This window comes from Megascapheus bottae, chromosome 25 (assembly GCF_031878675.1).
Source record: "Megascapheus bottae isolate mThoBot1 chromosome 25, mThoBot2.hap1, whole genome shotgun sequence".
Classification (NCBI taxonomy): Eukaryota; Metazoa; Chordata; class Mammalia; order Rodentia; family Geomyidae; genus Megascapheus; species Megascapheus bottae.
This window is the reverse complement of record NC_143533.1, coordinates 19,245,962-19,270,105: the sequence shown is the minus strand read 5'-3', so window position 1 is coordinate 19,270,105 and position 24,144 is coordinate 19,245,962. Positions and strand designations below refer to the sequence as shown.

The window sequence follows — 24,144 nt, the reverse complement described above, 5'->3', positions numbered from 1 at the left end:
CCTAGGGGACCGGGAGACAAGCCTCCCCTACCCTGGCTTCCTTGCTTCCCGATGTCCAGCATCCTGTTCCTGTCTTTCCTCGTGAGTCATGCTCAGATCACGCACCTGCAAGTCATTGCGGGGAGGAGTTTTGAGTCAGCACAGAGCTGCACAAGTCTGACACAAGGAAATGAAGAGGTGGAGAGCCTCCCTTGTGGGCATTGGCCCTGGCTATCTTCAGTCTTTGTTGTCTCTAAGTCTGAGCCTCCCTCGTGGCTCTGTGTGGGAAGGATGAAGTAAACACTTGGTAAGGATTCAGCTAGCAGAGATAAAGGCCTTAGAAGGCAATTACAAAAATGGAGTATTATTCAGCCATAAAGAATGAAGCCATCTTGTTTGCAGAAGAGAGAGAGATGTGGTGATCATCACAGTCTGTAAAAATAAGCCAGAGGGCAACACATATCACGTCTCTTCTCTAACTCTGGGGTGGAGGGCGGCATCCCTGTGGAAGAAGGCCTTGTGGATAATAGGGAGGGAGAGGCCAGGGGGGACGATGAGTGCAGGGTGTTTCTTCTGAGTGCCACGTAGCCAAGGGTGGGAGATAAACTCATTTCTCTAAAGATCAAGACAGTAAATAGCTGAGCTTTGTCATTGCTAGCGTCCTGTGAAATACAAGTATGAGCAGTTTCCATACACCTTTATGTAGGAAAACATCAGGCACAGCCCAGCATCACTGACTGCTGAAGCGGAAAGTAACCTCAGCTTCCACCTCCATTGCTGCCACTGCTGCTCCTCTTCTTCCTCTTCCTTCTTTTCTTCCTCCACCTTCTAGTCTTCCTGCTGCTTCTCCTTTCTCCTTTTTCTTCTTCTGTCTTGGTGAGTTACAGGACATCTGACTCTTTTCCCCTTCCTCACTCGCCTGGCAGGAGAGCTCATGGTTGTCACTAAACGCCAGCTGAGCTGGTAGCATTGGACCACTCTGTTGATTGAGCTGCAGAGAGCGGAAGGAAGTTGCATATGTGCATCTCCTGCCATAGGAAGATATTCTCCTGCACCTAAAGACATGTCCAGCGGCTGCCCCTCTCCTGGATTTGCCTGCCTGTTGAGAGTTGGCAGCCATAGGACCCCTCTGGGAATTCTAGCTCTGACCCCAGCACAGCCTCCTTCTCCTCCCCAACCCATCCTCTGCTTGCTTAGTGGGGGCCAGATTCCCTCCTCATGGTGTGCCATCCTGTCCTGGGAGAAGGACATAGCCCAGTGAAACGCTGCCTGTTCTTCCTCCATTCTTGACAATACTTTGTCCCCTCCATGAACCTCAGCAGAGCCATATCCTTACTGTCAGCCTTGTAGCCTCCTCCTCCCTTCCTCCTTTTGTCAGCCACACGGCGCAGATTCCGCACACACAGGCCTTAACCTGGGGAGGAGCATAAGAACTGCACATCTCTGAAACCACAAATCACAACTCGGAGGTTCAGGAGCCTGCCCTCGTACATACTTGCCTTTGCAGTCTGAAGTCCAGCCATCTGGATGTCGTCTCTGAGTCTGAGCCTCCACCAGGGAAAAAGCCAAGTCCCTGAAAGGATTTCGAGAGTGGGAGTGGAGGCTTCAGGAGCCAGTTACCCTTAGACACGACTCGGGTTTCCTCGAGGATGCAGTTTAATGGACTCCGGTAATAAGTAAGAGAGAGGCTTTGCCAGTGGTGAATTAAAAGCACTGATTCTTGATCAAGGGCCTCTCCCTCCCTCCCCCACCCTGGCCCCACCAAGCACATACATGGCATATGGCTATATCTGGAGGCCTCTTGGGACATCATAGCTGGGTGCCAGGCGGAGTGAGCGTTGATACTAATGGCATCTAGCAGACTGAAGCTAAAGATGTGGCTAAACATTCTGGGATATACCAATAGATTGCTTGATACCTGCCTCCTCCAGGGCACCTTGTAGTTACAGCTGCAGGTGGGAGCAGAGGCTGGAAGAGTGCTTCAAGTGCTCGGGAACAGCGATGGAAGGCAGGAAGGAGAGCTGAGGTGCTCAGGTCCAGTGTGTGCCAGGACTCAACCAGGACTCAAGGACCAAGTCACAGGAGGAGGTAGGAATGGCCGGCTGCTGACACGTCTTAGGTTTTCCAGCTCTAATCGAGGACTTCAGCAGTCCCCAAACTAGATGTTATTTCAGAAATCAAGACAACGGAGCTGGGAAAATAGGATTCTTTTATTATACATAGCTGTCTTCATAATTGAAAGCCATTTCTCCTGTGTTTCCTTTCACACATGGCTGTAGTCAGGATAAGAAGAGGCACTTTCCAGTAAGAAGTTTTTCTGGTTACATACAGGCCACTTGTATCTCATGGCCTGCTACAATCATGGTGAGGGGTTTTTTTTTCATATATTTTTATTGTAATTATTAGAAGGGTTACATTATATTTGCCAGATAGAAGCTGCATTACTTCACAAACATTGATACCCTTTCTCATATTTTTGGTCCTCATTTCCCTCCCCCCACCCCTGCCCCTCATCTTATTTTCCCTCCTTCCCTATCCTATTTCAAATAACCAGATAAACATATATACAATATATCAGATAACAAGTTAAAATACTGTAACCATATGAGATAACCAAGGGACAGCAAAAGAGATGAGAAATAACATAGTACATTAAGGACAACAATAACTCATTATATGGTTTTTGTTTCTATACCCTGGAGGTCCTTTCATTTAGCCTCATCCTATATGGCCTTATGTATCTAGGTTTTGCTCTATTGTAAATCTCTGCTAGACAAATGAGGGAAACCATTAAGCCTATATGTTCCTTTGAGTCTGGCTTACTTCACTTAATATGATTTTTTCTAAGTCTCTCCTGGTGAAATTTTTTGTTGTTGTTTTGTTTTGTTTTTTGAATGAATAGCTGGGGGCAGAGAAGAGGAAGACTCATCTTCTTCCATGTTAATATTGGTGGTATTGTGTATGGCTGTTTCTGTCAGCCATGATGGGGGGGGTCTGTGATTAGTAATTCATCTGTAAGCTGAATTATGTTTACAGCAAACAGCTTGGTTGTTTTCAACCAAGGAGACAAGATACCGCATCATTTATAGCTATGAAAATTACACAAATAAAAATTTACATCAAGAAAGACCCTTCATAAAAATTATGAGTTTACGGAATCATCTCTGTTGTCCAGTAGCTTGAGGATTGACAGATTGTAACACTGTAGTCTATAAAACTGCAAATTGTTAGTCTCCATATGTACTCGTGTGCACATACATATGCATACATGTACATTCCTAGGCTCATTTTGGAAAATGACAATGCTGGCATTCGCACTGAATGCTTTTCTTAACAGATTAATGAAAAAGCAACATCATGAGTATAACCCTCCACAGGTATTTGGAATAAATAAAGTTGGTCTTGGCACATAGAATAATGAACTTACCTTTTTGGCTCTTCTTAAGGTCCCAGCAAGAACCCTTGCTCATCTCTGAAAAACATCCTTAACTCCTCATTTTGTCTGGTGTGTTAGAAGCCTTCATTATTCCTCACTCTATGGTTAGTCAAGAAAAGATCGGTCCCCTCAGTCCAAATAGAGAATTACAAGAATACATCTGAAAATGAGGATGCTAAGTTAAGCTCTTGGATTTGGACAGTTGCCCAGAAAGACTATTTTTTTTAAATAACCAAAAGAAAAGCTTTAAACATCAGGATACTCTCTTTTCTCAAAAAAAAATTAAAAAATCATTGTGAAGTATCATCCTTCTGCCAGAGGGAATTTTAATTCATTAACACATAGACAACATAATTCACATCTCCTACCCATTCAGAGGGACAGGTGCCATTTAAGCTTACAAACTCCGAAGGATGATTTTGTTTTAAATCTCTCTAGAGCTGAAGTTGCAGTTGTTGAACTTTGGATGCTGGATTTCACTAGGCACAAATACATTTTTTGCTTTGGGAATAGAAAATTCACTTCTTTACCCTGAATCATAAGACTTTTCCCCCCACCCACATTTCTTCTTTCTTCTTTTGCACTCTAAGCATCAATACTCCTGAAAAAAATCTCCCACCTGTGAAGATAATGGCAACATGTTCACAAGCAAGCCACTTCCATGTGTCTGACATGTACCAAAGGTAAATGGCAGGCAGGTGACTAATGACAGTCATGACCTCCTCAAGAGAATTTTCACAAGATACCCATGTGTGCTCTACATGACACACTCACGGGCATCCAGCATATACTGGCATTGTTGTCTGCCGTGTTCTTCAGAGTATGAAATTGTTGGCACAAAGTAGGTATCAAGTGTATGTTACTTAGGTAATAGACCAGCTTTCAGAAAGCCCTGGTCCGATGAAGGAGTCAGACATTGTAACACGGAGTGTTGTAGTGCTATTGCTGTTCTAGAGTAAGTTGGAATCCCTGAAGTGGACGCACAAGGCATAGAGTAGCCATGCTTGAGGATGCTGGGGAAATCCCCACAGAAATGATACTGGGAGAAGTTTGGAAGAATGAGCTGATATCAAGAGAAAACATTAGAAGAAATACACTTGAGAGCATGTGCACGCACAAGCGCGCGCGCGCGCGTGTGTGTGTGTGTGTGTGTGTGTGTGTGTGTGTAGAAGACTCAAGCAGGGATGACAGCATGTGCACGTGTGTGTGTGTGTGTGTGTAGAGGACTCAGGCAGGGATGACAGCATGTGCACGTGTGTGTGTGTGTGTGTGTGTGTGTGTGTGTAGAGGACTCAGGCAGTGATGACAGCATGTGCACACGGGTGTGTGTGTGTGTGTGTGTGTGTAGAGGACTCAGGCAGCGATGACAGCATGTGCACATGGGTGTGTGTGTGTGTGTGTAGAGGACTCAGGCAGGGATGACAGCATGTGCACGCAGGTGTGTGTGTGTGTGTGTGTGTGTAGAGGACTCAGGCAGGGATGACAGCATGTGCACGTGTGTGTGTGTGTGTGTGTGTGTGTGTGTGTGTGTGTGTGTGTGTGTGTGTAGAGGACTCAGGCAGTGATGACAGCATGTGCACGTGTGTGTGTGTGTGTGTGTAGAGGACTCAGGCAGGGATGACAGCATGTGCACACGGGTGTGTGTGTGTGTGTGTGTGTGTGTGTATGTGTAGAGGACTCAGGCAGGGATGACAGTGAGAGTGAAGGCCAGGAAGTTGTGGCGGGTTCCAGAAATTGTGATTATTGCAGTTGGTATCCAGAAAGTCCTCTGGTGAGGGGCTAAGTGACAACGGAGGAGGAGGCGCAGTGCTAAGTATTAAAAAACCACCTCGGCACGGAGTTGTAGCTTTGGAATCAGAAGATCCTCCAGTAAGGAAGAAACAACGCTTACGTGGAGAGAAGATCGTTAACTGCGTAGCTGGATGGAAAGGGCTAAGTGGGAGCAGGCAGCACGGCAGTCTTTAGACGCGTGCACACGTTATTTCTGGCCCATGAATAGACATCAATCTTAATTGTCCACTAGATGAGATGGATAGGAGGGTGTGAAGGTATTTTCAGAGAGAATTGGAACAGGAGGGTTTTGACCAAATGGGCCCATCCAATGATGGGTTCCATCATTGTACTTGGATAGTCTTTTAGAGGCGATGGAACTGTGGAAGCCCAGGCCTGGTTGAAGGACTTAGCTTCCTAGAAGACGGTCCTTATGAATTGTCTCTTGCCCCGGGCCCTTCCTATTTCCACTCTGTTTTGCTTTCTGTCCTCCTTGATGTGACTTGTTCTGTCATCCCTAAAACTTACAAAACTGGGAGCAAGACAAATCCTTAAGTTATGACAGTGAAGCCAAAGTATCTGGTGCAAGTTATTATGAATTGACAGCAATATGGAAAACAAGGACAAGGTGATTTTTATATTTAAGGGTTGTTCATATTTTTAAGTCATTTTCTTCTGGGACATTATCATTCTTTTTTTCTTTTCAGTAAAATTATAGTGCTGGGGAAAAGGATCGTTTTTGTGTGTGTGTGTTTTAAATTAAATGTTGGCATCTTTACACACCAGTTTCCTCATTTTAGCTTAATTGTGTTGTTCTGTTAGATACTTAATGAGTCCAAATCTCACATTTATAGAATGTACATAGTGAGATCCTGAGGCTATTAGAAAATGATCTTCATTATCATTTGTATGAGCTACATGTGTCCTGGAAAAGGCCATTCCACAGTTTAAGACTTCATGGCAGAGATTTGGACACTTCAGTGCTTTTTATACCATTAATTATAATTGGAAGTTATAAGGTTGGAGCTGTCTCAAGCAAAGCTGAAATGTTTTGTGAATTGATAGAAAATTAGCACCAGCAGGATACCATGTGTCCACGTCAATATTTTGGTTCTAGGCAAATTCAAGACAGTACAGGATTGATTATGATTAATTGTATTTACTTATGTGGCTCTCTTTGTGGAGATTTCCATCTGAATTAAGATGGGAAAAAATTAAACAGATACCTGTGAATTATTCAAGCTCATGGCTAAACATTTCCATTAATCTTTTAAATCTCCCCATTTGTAAAATAATCCTAAAGGAAAGCTTTTCAGAGCCAGACAGACAGATGGACAGACAGACAGAGAGAAAGAGGGGGGGGGGAGTGATTGGACTAATTGTTTCCTGAAATCCTTCCAGCTATCTATTTCAAGGATTTTATAACTTACCTAACTTTAAATAGTAAATGAGGGCCACACTAATTAGTCTATATCAGCTAAACTGTCCCCTTGTCAGTAATTTATAGATTTCCAAGGCATAATAGTTCTTAAAATAGATCAGGTATCTGTTCGGAAATCATAAAGAAGGGGAGATTATTTTTAATAATGAAGAGGTTGTACTTATATACTAAACAGTATTTTCTTTAAATTTAACTGTTGGAGTGTATACTCTGAAGTGTAATATCACCTTTAAATACCTTCCTACTTATGGCTTGACACGCTGCATAGCCTGATGTCAACTTCTCAGATGCTGTGTTTCTCAAAATGCAGTCTTCAGATCATACAATCCCCTGAGCAGTATTGGCAGTGAGCTTGCCTGACTCTGTCAAGATTCAGATTTAGTAGAATCAGGTAAACTCCAGAATCTGCATTTTAATAAGTTCTCCAATTCATTCTCGTGCATACAAAAATTGAAATACCACATCCCATCAGATGATCGCCATTGTAATGAGAACCCGGTATTTTCAGATAACCAAGATGAGAGAAATGGGAATGATATTTATTCTAGGAATGAACACCGGTCAACAAACTTTCTACTCAGAGAAGTTTCTTTCTGAAAGTTTCAAAGCCAGTGGAGTAGAACAATATGAATGGGGAAAGACTGGTCTTTATTTTTGTCCTGTAGTATATGGAGTTTGGAGAAATGCAGGCGTATTTAAACTGTGCTTCATTGTTAATGCAGCGTTATCCAGCTAAGGGAAAGAGCCATGCACGGGGGAACAATGCTTCTTGCGAAATGGCCATTTGATTTTAAAAACGTGGAATGATATATTTTTAACTTTTTCTATTTTCTTCTACTTTCAGTATCCATATCTTAAATGTTGATTGTTTTTCCCTTTTTCTTCTCTAAATCCAGTCCACTAATGTGTACAAAGCTCTCTTTCTGCCTAAGGCTAAGAATGTTCTAGGTGAAATAATCAATCAATCTTTGCCCATTAAGAAGGAGCACTAAAATAAAAAGAGCCCTAACCTTATGATGGATTTGGTAGTTGTTTGCTAACCACTTTTTTTTAAATTGGCATCACACCAAAAGGAGAAGCAATTTTACACTTTTAGGAGAGAGAAAACTTTCAGGTCCTCAGGAATTGTGTAGCATTTGTAAAATGCTCTCAAGCTCTGGAATATTGATTAGCCAAGCATCACTTACTTGATCATAGTGCTGTTATTTTTAATCAGATCTTTCTAGCCCAAGTTAAAACATACACCTAGATTGTAAAATAAATGCTTTTGCAAAAGGAACGTGAACGTGGAGCTAGGACTGGTGCCTGGCTTCGGTGAGCATCCCATTCCACAATAGCTCTCCCACTGTTATGTTTAAAATCTCTTCCAATTTAGGCCTCCAAAACTGATGAATTAACGGATTTGAGAGGCTTCTGGGGAGGGGAGGGAAGACAATATGAAGATTCTAGCTTGTTGATTCCAGGTTCTGGACATAAAGGTGACTAACCCTGGAAGAAAACATGGGAACTCTTCCAGCCAGGATTTTTAGATAAGCTTGTGGAGAACAATGAGGCACAATGCTGTGTCATCTATGAAGAGAGATAACTAAGCTATAGCTGACCGGACGCTTCCATGTTGTCCAACAGATTGTGTTTTGGTTTGTCTGAAATGACGCTTCATAACGTCAGTGTTAAGGCTGGCATGTTGTGCTCTGATATTTTCCCCTCTTGGGCCTGTTGGTGGATACTTTTCCTCCATGAACATCCTGATAGTAGAATTAAAGTAGCGAGCTTCATTTCAGGAGACACTCAAGCGCTGTAAAAGGTATTTTATTACTGCAAGTACAAGACACTAGATCTGGCGAATGACACACCGGTGACTACATTAGAAGCCACAACACCAAGATGTTTAATATTACATTGTACTATCAAAGGTCAGAAGTTTAGAACATTAATGCATTTCTTTTGTCTTTTCAGATTCTGACCATACAAAACAGTCTTCTCCAAGGTAAGCAACCTTAAACAATTCCTCGGTTTGTTGGCATAATCTAAACTAATGCTGTTAGCTTTGCATATATAATGACAAGTGTGACATTGAAATGGTGGCTGGAATGATGGTTTTAGTGTTACCAGTGGTGATTAGAGCGTCTTACCCATATGGATTAAGTACTAGCCGATCGAGGGGGAGGCTTTTTCTTGCTTCATTGATCCTTTCATGAGACAACAAACTGTCTCTTATTTTCAAAGACTGAAGATGGCTTCTGGGAAAGCATGGTGGTAAGGCCTCACGCCTCTACTGAGGCCTCTTTTGGGGCAGAACAAAAGCAGTGTCCCTCCTCACAGCCCTACCTCCTCACCTGCCCTGAGGTCTCCTGATCCAACCCAGCAGGAAGCATCAGCCATGTTGTTTAACTTTCCAGGGGTAGGCATAAAACCCCAGCAATTGAGGATGTGTTAATCATATTAAAGAACACAATAGGAATCCGTTTTTATTTCATTAGGCAGTCGGGGTGCATTTGATGTACACCATCTGGTTTATGAATGCCGGAATAAGTTTTTCAAAAGGGCAGGTTTCCAAGTTGCGTGTTTCATCTGCTTCAGAAGGAATAACCCGAAAGCAGCTCTATTTTTAATGAGAGCAATGCGAAAGCTAATAGGATTGGGGTGCCACTGGAGTGTGTGCCATTTCTCCTCAACTACATGTGTCTGCGGTACGCTTGGCAAGCTTGTTCTGTTCAGAGGCTGAGCTTCCAATTGAAAATTTTGAAGTCCTCCATGTGTTAATTGGAGAATAAAGAAAGGCATCATTGCAGTCGAGCATCTGGCTTCGTAGGTATTAATTATGGCTCCGTTTACACATAAAGACCAGTATTTTTTAAAGCTGATATTCGCTGTGTTACTTTTAGAAACTAACTTTTCAAGTCACGGAAGTGAATCAGGTTAATCTCTACCGGGTATTGTATGGTTTCCAAAAATATCGTTCAGAGGCAGCGGCTATTTGTAAATAATACAAAAAGAACATGGGGAGAAAATGTCAGATTTACTCTTGCAACTCTTTACCGAATGTTTAAAATATTCTCTATCTAGCTACATCTATACATCCATATAATTTCCATGAAAGTGTAACTGTATAATGTAGCCACTTCACAGTGGTCTAGCTCTACACAGAAATGTCTTCATTTAAGCAAAGCTGCTTCTTCAGGAGTGATTCCTCTCGCTCCCTATATAGGACTGCAAATCCTATACAGTAACCAACATGATTTGTGAGGCAAGATGATGCTGTCCTTAAGCCCTCAATAATGGGAGGCCTCTTCTATATGGACACCACAAGTGGATCTCCCATTGATGAAGGAAGCATAATTACATTACAGGCAGTCTCACTGAAGGTAATTACAGTTGTCACCATCAATCCAATTAAAAAGGATAACCAACTCCACCGAGTCAGAAGCACCACAGAGCTTTTACACTATATCTGGGATTCAGGAGAAAGATGTTACTGTGGATTTTTAAGATTTTTTTCATTTGCTAAAATGCTGTTGCTTATAGAAACAGAAAATGATGGGTGAAAGAGAGTGTGAAGAGAGATTAGATAATGGCAGGCTCATTTTTCATCTCCCTACCAATCTCTTATTTCTAAACAGAGAAAGAAGTGTAGATTCTCAGCAGTGAAGTTTTGTTTTATTTTTATGAAGCACACTCCCTCTGGTCTGTGGATACCTTTGCAATGTAAATGCAAAAGTAACTTTCTGTTTCATTGTTGTTGAACTTCCTGCTTTTCTTTGTGTGTCTAAAATACCTGAAGCCTATAGCAAGTTGCTTACTTTTTTTTTTCATTTTTTTTTATTGTTGTTTGTTTTCTTTGATTTTCTTTAGCCCTACTAGGGACCTAGGAAGACAGGCATGCTAGGCAAGCACTCTATTACTGAGTCATACCACCTAGGCTGTTTTCCTAACATGTAATTGGGTTCCTACTTCTAATACATCATTTGCTGAGGCATTGTTTGTAGACTGAGACTTCGCCTTATTCCACTATGAAAGTCCTTAAAATACTCTAAATTCCATCTTGTCTGATAATATCAGAAGGAAAAAACTATAGGAGAAGAGGTGGGTGGGTACCTATTCCTTTGCTAGTCTGAAGATGTCTGAATGGGGATATGCAGATGTTGCCAATGATATCAATGGAAAGCAACAGTTCAAAAGATATCTTGAAATTTGGTAAGACTGAATTAACAATTGGAAATATTCCCAATTCTGTTCACCCAATTCTGTTACACTTTCAACGTTTGTTTTAAGATTTAGAGGGCACTCTGTTAGGTTCTTTCTCTTCTAAAACCTCTAGGGGCCACCCTTTTTAGTAGATGTAACATTGACACCTTTAAAAGTGGAGTCGTTGTAAGAAATTAGTCACTGTAAGAGCTCTCTACTACTGTGTAACAAATTGCCCAGAAGTTTAGCAGCTAAATTAGCACACATTATCATTCTAAGGATGAGAAATTGACTTATATCTCAATGGTACCAGGTCTCTAAGGGATGTCATGTGCCCTTCTCTTCAACATCTGTGGCTTTTATGGGACTGAATGAGTAGTGGATTCGCTCCCTAGTGGCTTATTACCATTGCTGTCAACAGTGGCTCAAGACATGGCATCAGACTTCCCCACAATAAGCCATCTGAGCAAAAGAGAAAGGGTGAGAGAGAAAAGGAAAAATAAGAAGGAGGTTTTGTTCTGGACCAATCAGATTTCTGAACCCAATTGGTTCTCCAGCAGTTCACCTCCCAGAGTTAACACACATCCAGCTCTGTGAGACTGATCCTGCTTCCGGTACCAGCCACACACGAAGTCCCCAGGCTTCCAAGAGTCCGAGGCCCTCCCCCCTCCACTCTAGAATGGATTTGTCTGAAGCTACAGAGAACTTAGGAAAACACTGTACTTAGCATGAATGTTTTGTTTTTTAAAAAAAATCTACCACTTGTGCAAAGATGGCACAGGGTGTGGGGAGGGAGTAGCCATGTGTTTTTCAGGGGCCTGGCCTCTATCCCAGTTCCTCCACGTGTTCACCAGCCTGGAGGCTTCCCTGTGCCACTGAGATTCCCTTAAGTAGGCATGGTTAGTTGAGTCATTCACCACTGGTGATGAACTCAGTGTCTAACCTCTCTCCATCCTTAGAAGCTAAGTGCAGAAATGTCAATTTCACGCCTCCGAACAAAGTTTGGTGTACTTTTGGTGATCAGTCTCCATCCTGAAGCTAAGTAGGGATCAACCAGTTGTCTCCTTAAAACAAAAAGATGTCCCAAATATCTTGACTTTCTTTTAAAAGCAATTATAGGTTCTTCCGTTTCCCTGGATTTCGGTGGGCCCTCCCTTCCAGGTAGCATTTGAACATGTGAGTTGTTGAATTAAAAGTTTGCTCCTGACCCTCAGTAGAAGGTAGTGGGCTATAGGAGTCACTCAAAATTTTTCACTCAGATTTCTTCCAAAGCAGCCTCTAAGCGTGGGAAGACCACTGGGTACAAACCATGGGCCCGGGGTCCAGAGCTGAGTTTTCCTAGGTGGGTACAAACCATGGGCCCAGGTTCCAGAGCCAATTTTCCTAGGTTTCCCCATCTCTATAATCTACAACCAGGCAAGTAACCTATAATTAGACTGTCTTATGCTGATATACACTGGACTCTGAAAAGGATCAAGGATGTTTTGAACATTATGATGAAAAGATCTCATCAGATGTCTTTTGGTGAGATCAAGGGTCTAGAAAGAGGTTTAATTGATTGGAGGGGGAAAGAAAAGCTTGTCTTTCTTCTTCCCTTTTTTTTTGTTCTCTCTTAAAGTATGGTAGCCTCCACATACTTTGTTATCTGCGGTTTCAAGTACCTGTGGTCAACTAAGTTTCAAGTATTTTCCATTAATGGCAAATTTCAGAAATAAATTGTATACTGTATATTGTTCTGAGTATTATGCTGAAGTCCTCACTGGTCAGCTCCAAGTGACTCAGATTGTAGACTGTTCCTTTGCCCACTGTATTCACTGGGCAACCACTGCCCACCCATTCGTCATCTCAGACTTGAGATGAACTTGCCGTGGTACTGGAGAACTGGTGTTCAGTGATCCTTTTCTTTCTTAATGTTATCAAAAGCACTGATGGCAACAATTCAGATATGGCAAAGAGAATTCATGAGGTGTTTCTTTTAATGAATAGAAGTTCTTAGTTTAATAAAGTAAGACTCATACGCAGAGGAATAAGTTCCACTGTAGCATGTGCTTCCTCTATTCCTGTACCTAATTTGTAAATTAAACCTTGATGTAAGTTTGAGTACACAGGAGAAGGCATAGCATCTATTGTTATGGTACTGCCTGGATTGTCCAGAACCCCCTGAAGTCTTCAAATGGGTGTCCTAGAGAACAGTGGAAGCTATGTTCTATTAACACCGTATCTAATGCTCTCTAATCAGTCTCCACATAATGTAATTAACTCTCAAGAGGTTATCTCTTCTATAACATGTTAGAATAGACTTCTATGAATAAAACAGACATCACCTGACTAACGAGCACCCTTCGAACTTTCCTCGCCTCCCGATTTAGAGAGAAACTGAGGCCTGTACAAGTGACCATCGAAAAAGGTTACAAGCTAATGTGGAAGTACATTGTTGTCTAAAGCAAGGGAACCCTGACCCTTTCCACCTGTCTTCTACACTGTGTGGTTGCTGTGTTTTTTCCTCTATTGCTACAAATGTATATCTGCTTATCTTTTGTTTAGAACAAACACAATTCAAGAAATAAAGCATCGTTGATTTAGAGAGAAAAGTGCCAGACTTTCCTGGAAAATAATTTCATTGGATAGGACACATTTAATTGCGAGGTAGCCTCGGCTTGGTAGATGTAGTAAATGAGTACTCTCGTTCATATGACAGCTGTGGAATACGGCCAGGTGCCCGCTTGCATTATCCTTTGATTTGCTTGGTACAGATGAAGTTCTAGAAGGGAATCATTGCTATTTCCTTGAGAAGAGAGAAGCCGGTGGTAGATACTTGTAATTCTGCAGACAGGCAAAAGTTCTAGGGACAGGATGCCAAGAATATGCTGGGATCATGCCCAACTTTTCTCTGGCCGCTCTGGTTCCTTGTCTCTCTTTTTCTTTCCCATTCTCCCATTTCAGAGCTCTTTGCACTGTCTATTATAATGAAGGTCATAAGTTGGTCTCAGAGAATGTAGTATATTTTCTCCTCTGGAGTTTACTTAAAAGTTTGTCCAGTTGACATGTAGACTGTTCTTTTTGCAGTAGAGATAATATTATGGAATGGATCCTTTGTGTGCCAAATGGGGGCAGACTTGGATTCTCTGCCATTTCCTTAAAGGAACAATGTAGTAATTTGATTTTTTTACCTAGATGACTAAATGAAAATCTGTATTCCACAGATGACCGATTCATACACTTTTCTCCCCTGTCCCTTATCATTGAAATGACCTGTCAGTTGACCACAAACTAGACTAATTACTATTTTGCAGGTCTATTTTCATTTAAAGGAATTTTCCTCTTTAGACTTCAACAGCAGAAAATGAGCTGCTTTCTTATTTAGTTAACAAATATGAAATAATTATAAAGTGCCCAATTGACAGGATTTCGGTTATAATCCACAAATCATTATCCGTTATCTAGAAAGAGTTCCCTTCTTTCTTTCCCCCTCTATTATTACCTTCATTAGTTATGTATTCACTTCTTTACCTTTATTTTGATATTTGCTGGGCTAATTTTCTATTACAGCCTATATTTTGCTGAGTAGTTTTGAAGTCGTGTCTCTTGAGCTTTCTTGCCTGAGCTATCTTCAAGCCATAGTCCTGTTGCTCTCAACCCCCCAAGTAGCTAGGATTGCAGGTGTGACCCACCCGCACCCAGCTCATAAATGACTTGTAAAGAAGAGTGTGCCAAGACCTCATAAGCATCAAAAATAACCACCTGTACTTGGGTATGAACATGCACATTATTATTACCTACAAAGGAGCATTTCGTACATTCATAGACATATAACCTTATATAACATTTTCTCTGACTTCACACTCAACAAAATTAATCATCAGAACATACTCTTACTATTGTTAGAGAAAGCTATGTTTTTGCTAGTCTATAGTCATATATTTTATTCTAGTTCTTTCATTCAAAAGAAAATAATAGACAATACTTCAGCATTTAATCTGTTATTCCTGTGCTTATCAAACTCACATCAACTCTCACTGCGACAGCTTAAACTTCATGTGCACAGACTGTCAGGCATTGAGAGTAGTCACACTAGTTTTGCTTCTAACTAGAATTACGTAACAGAATGGAATGGTTGTTAAGATTTGTGTTCCTTCCTCATCCATCTCTAGCTCCTCTAGAGCCTACCCATAGTTTATTTTTTTTTCCTTCCTGCCAAAGGCCTTTGGATTTTTTTTTTTGCCAGTCCTAGAACTTGAACTCAGGGCCTGGGTGCAATCCCTGAGCCTCTTTGTGCTCAAGGCCATTGCTTCAACCATACAACCACTTCTGGCTTTTTCTGAGTACTTTGTTAGAAATAAGACTCTCACAGATTTTCCTGCCTTGGCTGGCACTGAACCATGATCCTCAGATCTCAGCCTCTTGAGTAGTTAGGATTACAGAATATTATAGACTCATTTGGGGGGCCATATTAAAACTATATCAAGGCATGGAGTTAGAGGACTGGCTTAATGAGCACAAAGTATCATGTACCAAGTTTGATATCTCTCTCTCTCTCTCTCTCTCTCTCTCTCTCTCTCTCTCTCTCTCTCTCTCTCTCTCTCTCTCTCACACACACACACACACACACACACACGCACGCACAAACTATCAAGACATGAAGCTTATAGGAAGCATTAATGCTTCAACCACCAAAACCCATATTGAGAGAGGTTTATTTGAGAGGGAATTTCTACTGCATTCCTATTATTCAGAGCTTAATCTCTAATTGAAATGTAGATTCACCAGTTCTGAAACAGGAAACAGAAGACTTCCACAGAGGCCATTCCAGCAGCCTCTTCCTACTTAGGTGGAGAGAGTTTAAGTTCCCCTTCCATGAAGAACAAGTCCCTTAAACATTCCAAGGTCCTGGTTCAGGTCATAATTGACCCCAGAGGAGGTATTTGAACTTCACTGCTTCCAAAATTTATTAAGATTCAAGTCTTCTTTAAAATAGCACGAGGTATGTGATATGCAAATCGTAAGACTTACTAAGCCTTCATATCGGTAACCCAATTAACCTGGCTTTATTCCTGCTTACTTCCTGTGGTTTGAATGTGTCCCCTCCACACATTGCTGTCAGGGGTGGTCCCTTTAAAAGCTGATTAGGACATGAGGGCTGCTGCTTGCCTCACAGGATTACAGGACTTTGTGAAGGAGGCTACTTGAATATTCTGCCTCCTGAGGATACAGGAAGAAGGCTGGGATGGGTTCCTAAAGAAGTATTCCTCACATGCTGATGAGTTAGTTTACAGTAAAAGAACTTCTTAACTCTTCCCCACCTTCCATACTTCCATAGCAGCCCAGAGACCGAGTGGGGTCATGCTGATTCCCTATTCCCCAACGCTGAGAACATCCCATGAACAAGAGTGTCTTCCATTATGATGGTTCTTCCTGGGAAGAACAGTGCCACCGCTGTTGGCCACACCTACACCTCTCAGGTCTTCCCCTAGGCCACAGCTTTACTTGAGTTCCGGTGGACTTGCCTTTAACCTCCATCCCCAAGGAAAACTTTGGATTCCACATTCATAATGAGTTGACTGAGAGTTGAAGACTCGATGTTGGGCATTGGTTTGGAATGTTTTTAAGTGAATAGTCTGCTGAGCACAAACTTTATAGCAGCATAGTGCTATGTGTCCTGTCCCTGGGGCCACGTCACCATCCTCTTGTAGGTTTGACTTGGTAATTGGCTTCTTAAAAGAATTGTGCTGGCAGGTATGGTGCCCCATTGACAAGGCTCATAGTGATGGAGACTGAACTATCCAGTGAGAAAATAACAATTTTGAAAATTCGGGGCGTGCACAATTCAATCGCCAATCCCCTGCCTATTCAAACAAGAGAATTCACTTTATTTCTCCCTTTGGGGTAGAGTCATACAATGCATGATTGCACTGGAGAGTAAAGCCCTCAAAATTGGTATAGGATAAAAAGTTCTTGCCTGAAACTATTCCAACAGGACTATTGCTGCAGATATCTGTGCACATTATCCAAACTACTGCTTCTCCAGCTCCCTGAGTCTCTGTGGTGGCTTCTATTTGTGTCCCTGCCACTCTCCTGGCCCTTCCAATTGTCCCTTTATGTTTGTGTTTTGCAAAATGTTTGTTAGCATCATGTCAGAAATCATAGAACCCAAAGAACTTTCTTGTGAGTGGAGGGCATGGCTTATGTTTTGTTTTGTTTTGTTTTGTTTTTAATAAAAACGTAGGGATTTTTATTTGTTTTCTTGTGCCAGTGCTGAGACTTGAACTTCGGGCCAGGGTGCTCTCCTTTAGTATTTTTGCTGAAGGCTGACTGGCACTTTATCATTTGAACCATAGCTTCACTTCTGGCTTTTTGGTGAATAATTACTGATAGGAGTCTCACTGACTTTCCTGCCCTGGCTGTCTTCAAACCCAGATCCTCTGATCTCTACCTCTGAGTAGCTAAGAGGACACTGTTTTGCCAACTTAAAAGCCTTCTTGTTTACGCTTGTTTCTTTCTTTTGTATTTTATTTTGGATTATTGACGTTGGCAAAGAAAAAAAAACCTTTCTTAATAGAGTAGTAGCAAATCATTATTCTTGGCAACTTGCTACAAATCTATAGATTTTTATAATTTCTAGATAGTAGAATTCCAGAAACTTCCATAATCCTGACCTAGAATTTAGAAGATAAAACATGTTTTAGAACAGATGTAAATAAGAATATTTTTTTAAAAAATAAAACAAACATAGGGATGGGAGGTTGGTCTAGTGGTAGAGTGCTAGCCTAGCATACACAAAGACCCAGGTTCGAGTCCTTGGTACCACATACATAGAAAAAGCCAAAAGTGGTGCTGTAGCTCAAGTGGTAGAGCTCTAGAAAGCCCAAGGACATTGCTCAGACACTGAGTTCAAGCCCCAGGATTGACAAAAAAAAAAGTTGTCTTGTTTCAGATTGGTGAATGTTGAGCCTACAACACAACTCTGGATATTTTTTCTTTTTTTCCCATTATTTTGGGGTGGGAAATATATCACAAATTCTGAAATATAAGAAATTTTGAAAATGTGTATCTATATAAATTCAGAGCTGAATCATGATTGCAAGCAGAGCACTGAGCAACCTCCCCCCAACTCCCCCCAAAACGCAACCTACTCATTCAGCCTTATAGAATAACTAGCCTTTACCTAACATTTCACTGTGTCTTAGGCTTTCAGCTGATGGGTAGGGTTAGGGGAGGTCGGATCTCTATCTGTTCTTTCTTTAGAAAGCACTCTCAAAGTCTGCTGTATTTGTAGCGCCATTTTCTTTAGCATGCTGTTCATGACTCAGCAAGCACTTCTTGGCTCCTTTATGAATCCGTCTCTCCTGCCCGGGCTGAGGACACACAGTGAGTGGGGTAGAAAAGCTCTCCCCGACTGGAGCTTTACATTCTCCTGGGGAATGAAAAGAGAGAAAGAAATGAAGAAAATAAAAGAAAAAATCGGAAGAGAAAGGAAGGGAGTGAGCAAGGAAGGGAAGGAGGAAGGAAGGAGGAAAGGGGACGAGGAAAGAAGGAAGGAATTGTAATATAAAACTATTGATAGTGTTCAGTTGGGGATAAAATACTGGGATGAGAAACACTCAGCCGTTAACCATAGCAGGACTTACTGGTCATATTAATAAGATATTTGGACTATTAAGAATGTCCCCAAACGGTTTTTAAATGATGGTTATTATTTGGGGAATATTTGAGCTTGGTAAAATTAGTAGTAATTAGGGCCATTAATATCAGGCAGCCATTAAGCTTTTCCATATCCAATTTTCATTCTTTAGAAAAATGTTGGCTCATAGCTATAGAAATCTGAAAGCCCCCTCCCGAAACCTCAGGAAAAAAAGTAAGAAACAAAGCAGAAAGCAAGTGTAAACTGAATGCTGGGTAAAAACACCCATCCACACAGACACACACAAACCTGCCCCCTACCCTGCTTACAGAGCATGCTCCAGATCCTTCCCTGGCATCTCTGGACTCAGCAGAAGCAGCGGGCCCACCTGTAGTCATGGAGTCAGGTTTTCGTAGCTGGAAAACAGGGCTCATAGCAATATTCATCAGGTTTAATCTAATGATTAAATGAGATAAAATTTCACTTACTGTCTAGCCATAACTTGCCTATTTTAGGCCATTGCTTTCATTAGAATTTGTTCAGTGAGTTGAAGAGATAGTTTGTTCTAGGTCCTAGTATGTTCTAATCACTGCTTAAGATGGAGAAATGTGAAATGATTATGATTCAGACTGAATCCCATAAGTATTCCACCCTACCCTTGAGCCACTGTGCTACTTCCGGTTTTCTAGTGGTTAATTGGAGGTAAGAGTCTCAACCTCCCGAGTAGCTAGGATTACAGGCGTGAGCCACGATGCCTGGCTCAGGAACTTTCTTTTAACCTAATACTTAACCAACTTGCATGAATTTACCATGTAACATCATCTCTCAATTGTCTTTTCTTTATAACTATAAAAATTAAGATCTCACTACGCAAGAGCTTGAATTTTTTTAACTGTCTCCTTGTCTTTATTTTGTAAAGACAAGGATGTTTTAGGGTTTTGTTTCTCCATCTATTTTAAAAAAAACACACTCAAAATATTAAGCATTAACCAGGAGGTCATGCATTTTAATGCATTTGAATCCTTGGCATCGGGATCTTTTATTACCACATCAGTCTAAATGATGATAATAGAAGGCAAAGAAAGTGCACTGCACGGGAGGAAGAAATTCTATTATATTTGACACCCAGCCACACTCCGTACGGAAATTCTCTCTTTCTGAAAGCATTTACATTAATAAAGCAGAAATATGAATACCATTCTAGGTGGATTGTTAAAAGTCTGAAATGGACAGGAGCTTTGCATTTTAAATCAAAATACATTCAGGCTCCTGAAATGTGTGATTATTATAAAACGTATTTTTTTTCTCTGAATGTGTGGGCAACCTAGGACACACGTTAATGCCCAATTCTAATATTCAGATGTCACCCCCTCCCTGAAGTCTTCCTGTAAATTAATTAACTACATCCAGTCTGGGGTACCTTTTATCCTCACTGCATATTTCTTGTTGAATTAATAATTTACCATTATCTCACCTTTTCTTTCAAATATCTAGCCCTTGACTCAAGTGTCTGTTTCCATTGCTTAACGGGGCTAGAACCCACGTTTTGAGCCTGCTCTCCCATGGCTGCATCCCATCCTGCTCAGGGCCCATTCCTCTGTTATTACCCTTCCTGTTGAGTGCTCCTGCTGCTGCTTCTCGGGTGTTCTTCCCTGCTTTTCCTGCCCTGTGAGTTATGGAGTATGGAGTTGTGTCATCTTTCAGGAAGCTCAGGAAGGAGTTCCTAAAGAGGTCAGAGGGCCTGGTGCTGGGGGCTTATTCCCGTCATCCTAGCCTCTCAGGAGGCTGAGATCTAAGGATTATGATCTGAAGCCAGCTCAGGCAAGGAAGTCCATGAGATTCTAATCTCCAGTTTACCACCAGAAAGCCAGAAGTGGAGCTGTGGGTCCAGTGATAGAGTGCAATCATTGAGTGAGAAATGAAAAAATAGCACTTAGGCTTTACGTTCAAGTCACATGCATGCTTGCACACTCACAAGCATACTTGTGTGTATACACACATACACATACATACATACATGCAACAGAAATCATTAGGGTCATTTCTTCTTTCTCTGAGACTTATCTACTAGCACAGTGTCTAAGGATTTCCTGGAGAGTGAAATTGCCAGATCTGTTAACCTGCAGCCTGACTTACCCACACTTAGTCATTCATCTGCAAAATGGGATGACACTTCCTTCCAGAGGCTGGGATAAAGATGAATTAGATTAACCCCGTGCAAACATTGGCAACATTACCTGTCACAAAACAAAGATGTTATATAACTGTTAGATGCTCTTAACATTTTCCTCTCATTCAGTTCATTTCCTCCACCTGAGATTTCATTTAGTATGGTCCTGATAAGATGTCTGTTCTAATTCCTGTCTACTTTTCCTTAATTGAGTTGAATCTCGAGGTTAATGCATCTTCATTGATTTATCTTCCTCAAGGCAGAAAATGGTTCAAAGAATATTCAAACTGAGAAAAACCATTTTGGCCCCAACATACCCTCTTGGGTGACCTCACCTTCTCATAGTTCTAATCCCAGTCTGTAAAATGGGGCTCTTAATCTCTTGCTTGGATTGGAAAGAACAAAAGGAACATAGATTGGAACTTGTAAATTAAGAGAGTCAAGAAGTTATTTGGTCACTGAAATAAGGCTTCCCTGAAAGATAAACCCATTTGTTAATGAAGAGGTTCAATGTTCCCTGAGGAGCTCAAGTCCTGACCTAGGCAAGCAGATCTCTGACCAAGAGTGCTCTAACAGGACTGCCTGGCCAGCAGAGGAGGTGCTGGAGTGGACTGGTTGGCTGGTGCCATGGCAACCCCTTCAGAAGAGACTTGCCTGTGGCTGTGTCGACAGGAGCCTCTGAAAAGTCAAACATCCAATCAATGAGTCCTATTGTCCATGCCACACTTCAGCGGATCAATATGGCCCATCTGGTCACTGAATTAATTGGGTCACTTTTCTGTGATGGTGCTATAGGGATTTTCTGTGTTTTTCCTATTTCAGCAATAGTAGAGTTAATCTCCAGTCTGTATTTAGCTGCACATTTGACCTCTGCCACCTCTCTGTTAGAAAGGGCAGGGAGAGGAACATAAATGAATGAGAATAATTTCCAGAGTAAGCCTGCGGTACACAGCCACCACACAAAATAGTTTCGAGACACGGGGCAAGTTCACAGAGTGTAAATATCAGTTCCTTCACGGAAAACACAGGGTCGTCATAACTTCTTCTTAGGGTTATTTTGAAGAGCAAAGAGGTGATGTGTTTGAGCATACTAAATAAGCAAAGGTCAAGAGAAAGATTCCTTTGAAAAACTTGTTCAGCTTCGACTTCACTAGTTGAGTGTACTTGATCTCTCCACTCACCTTCCTTCTGTAGATGTATACAAGACAGGACTGAAGCAGCACCTCTTAGCCAAGGGTAACAGTGACAAGGAAAGCGGGCCTTTGCCGTGGACACCCAGACCTGTTCTTGAGTGTGATCTTCACAGAGGGTCTCACGATAACTTTGGCAGGCCTGGCCTTAAGCTGGGATCCTCCTCCCTCGACCTCCCGAATATCTGAAATCACAGGCCTCTCTCCCCAGACCCAGCCTCTGTTGAACTTCTTAATGCTGTGAACTTTGGCATGGGTCCCACCGCTGGATATGCTGGATCAAGAAGGCCCCTAGACCACACAGACCCCGCCGCATGCCCAGGAATGAGCATTGCACCATGCCCAATATCCTTTGCAACATGTCAGTACACAGCTCCCTTGCATTCTCAGTAGCAAGCAAGGCAATGGAGATGTCTTGCAGTTTCAGGGCACAGAGGAAAGAATGACTAATATTTAAAGTTTAAAAATTAAGATGAACACGCAGCCTCTGGTTAGGTATTGATCCGGCCCTGGGTTATTTTTAAAAAGCAAATCAGCCAGCTGTGCTGACGCTCAGATGCTCCTCTTTCCCTTCATCATCTTGCCCGCATGCCAGGATCTAGTGTGCACAGAAAGCAGCAAACTGGGAACGGGAAGGGGCTGAGAGGACATATTTCCTTCTTTAAAAATCATTACTTCATAGTTGGAAAGTCCTTGCTGTGACCTTGACATCAGCGGGCCTCTTGACGAAATATTGCAGCTGCCCACTTCTCAAGTGTGGCAAAGAGAAACTGAGGCAAGCCAAAGTCTTTCTTCCTCTTCACCTTTTTGTACAAGTAGGGATTGAAAGTCAGGAGTTCTCTCCTTTGAACCATGCCCCTGCTTTGGGGGAGTTTTGTTTTAATTTTGTTTTTGAAGTAAGGACTTACTGACTCCAGCCAGACTGCTCTTGAAAGTCTGTCTTCTTGTCTCCACTTCCTGGGTAGCAGGGTTTCAGGAGCACTCCAGCGCGTCCAGCTTGGTGGGCCTCACACTACATGATGAGTGACCCGAGTTGACGTCCTAGTCCATCTTCTGTTGCTGTAGTAAAATAACAGAAGCTGGGTACTTTATAAAGACAAAATGTTTATTCAGCTCAAGTTTCAGAGTCTGAAAATCTAAAAGCATGTAGTTGTGTTTGGTTTCTGATGATAACCCCTCATCAGCATGGCGTGGCTCAAGGCAGGAGTGGAACCCAGGGTTTGCAGAAGGGAACCAGGCTTGCAAGACAGGAAGCCAGCACATTTGAGGATCTGGCTCACTCTATTCATAACAACTCAATCTCCTGGGAACTAGCCAGGGTGCCATGAGAAATATGGTCACCCTTCCTAAGGCCGCATCTCCCCTACCCCAAGACCTAATTAACACCCACTGTGTTCCATCTCCTAAAAGCTCCATCCCTTATCAACAGTGTCACACTGGGTTCCAGTCTCCTGCCTCATGAACCTTTGGGGGTGGCACGATGTTACTCAAAACACCTGTACGGTAGGATAGCTGGGCATGGCACTCTGTGAGAGCACACAATACTGAGCGTGTCTGGTAAGAAGGACCCAACTGGCAGGGGGAGAAGGAGATGCAGAATGATGAGACACGTGTGTTGTGCACACAGACTCGTGGAGAGGTCGCTTTTATCCTTGCTACTTCATTATCACGGTAAGAAAATAGTTTAGAATCAATGTAGCCTACCCTAGATTTAGATAGTAGTATTATCTAAAACCACCAGTGGGTAAACAAATGTTTGTGCAGAAGTGTACATGCTCCTGTCCTTGCCAGCCCTAGCAGGGGAGAACACAACTGGCTAAAACCTGCAGTGCTCATTTGCATTAGAAATTCTTGTCTCAGACTTCAGCTAAATAGAACAAAAAGATCTCCAAATGTCATAAGCTGGAGCCATAATCACAAATAGAAATGTGGTACTCTGCAAGTTAAAACTCTTCCCCCAGGACATACTTTTTTTGTTTATTATTATTATTTTAACTGAATTAAGCTAAGTGAATCAACTGTGACTCACTTTCCATCTTCCTTGGCAAGGAAGCTTAAACTTGTGCAAAGAGAACAGTTGGGATTCTGGAAAATTTTCTTGAAGGCTCAGTATTTGGGTTCATAGCCACAGCTTAGCTCCATCCTATCTGTTGAGTTTGTTATAATTCTGGATGTCTCTGTGGTCCATAGATTGAGAAGCTTGGGTTAAAGGCCACCCCACAACACGCTCCCCTAACCCTCAGCTCAGAACATTCAATCAGAACCTCCACACCCGGCCATTCGTTGCATACCTTCCCCTCATGTAACTAAAAGGACTTAGCTCTTTGCCTCAACGGTCCACCCACCCAATACTTC

General features: G+C 42.0%; 1 protein-coding gene across 4 annotated transcripts in view; it reads left to right on the top strand.

The window, feature by feature from the left end:
• Positions 1-24,144, top strand: part of Sema6d (semaphorin 6D) — a 764,305-nt gene that overhangs the window by 619,189 nt on the left and 120,972 nt on the right. For all 4 annotated transcript variants that reach the window (XM_090358471.1, XM_090358472.1, XM_090358468.1 and 1 more), the window contains exon 5: positions 8,583-8,613. The gene's annotated coding sequence lies outside the window, so the exon portion shown is untranslated. The remainder of the gene's footprint in view (positions 1-8,582; positions 8,614-24,144) is intronic.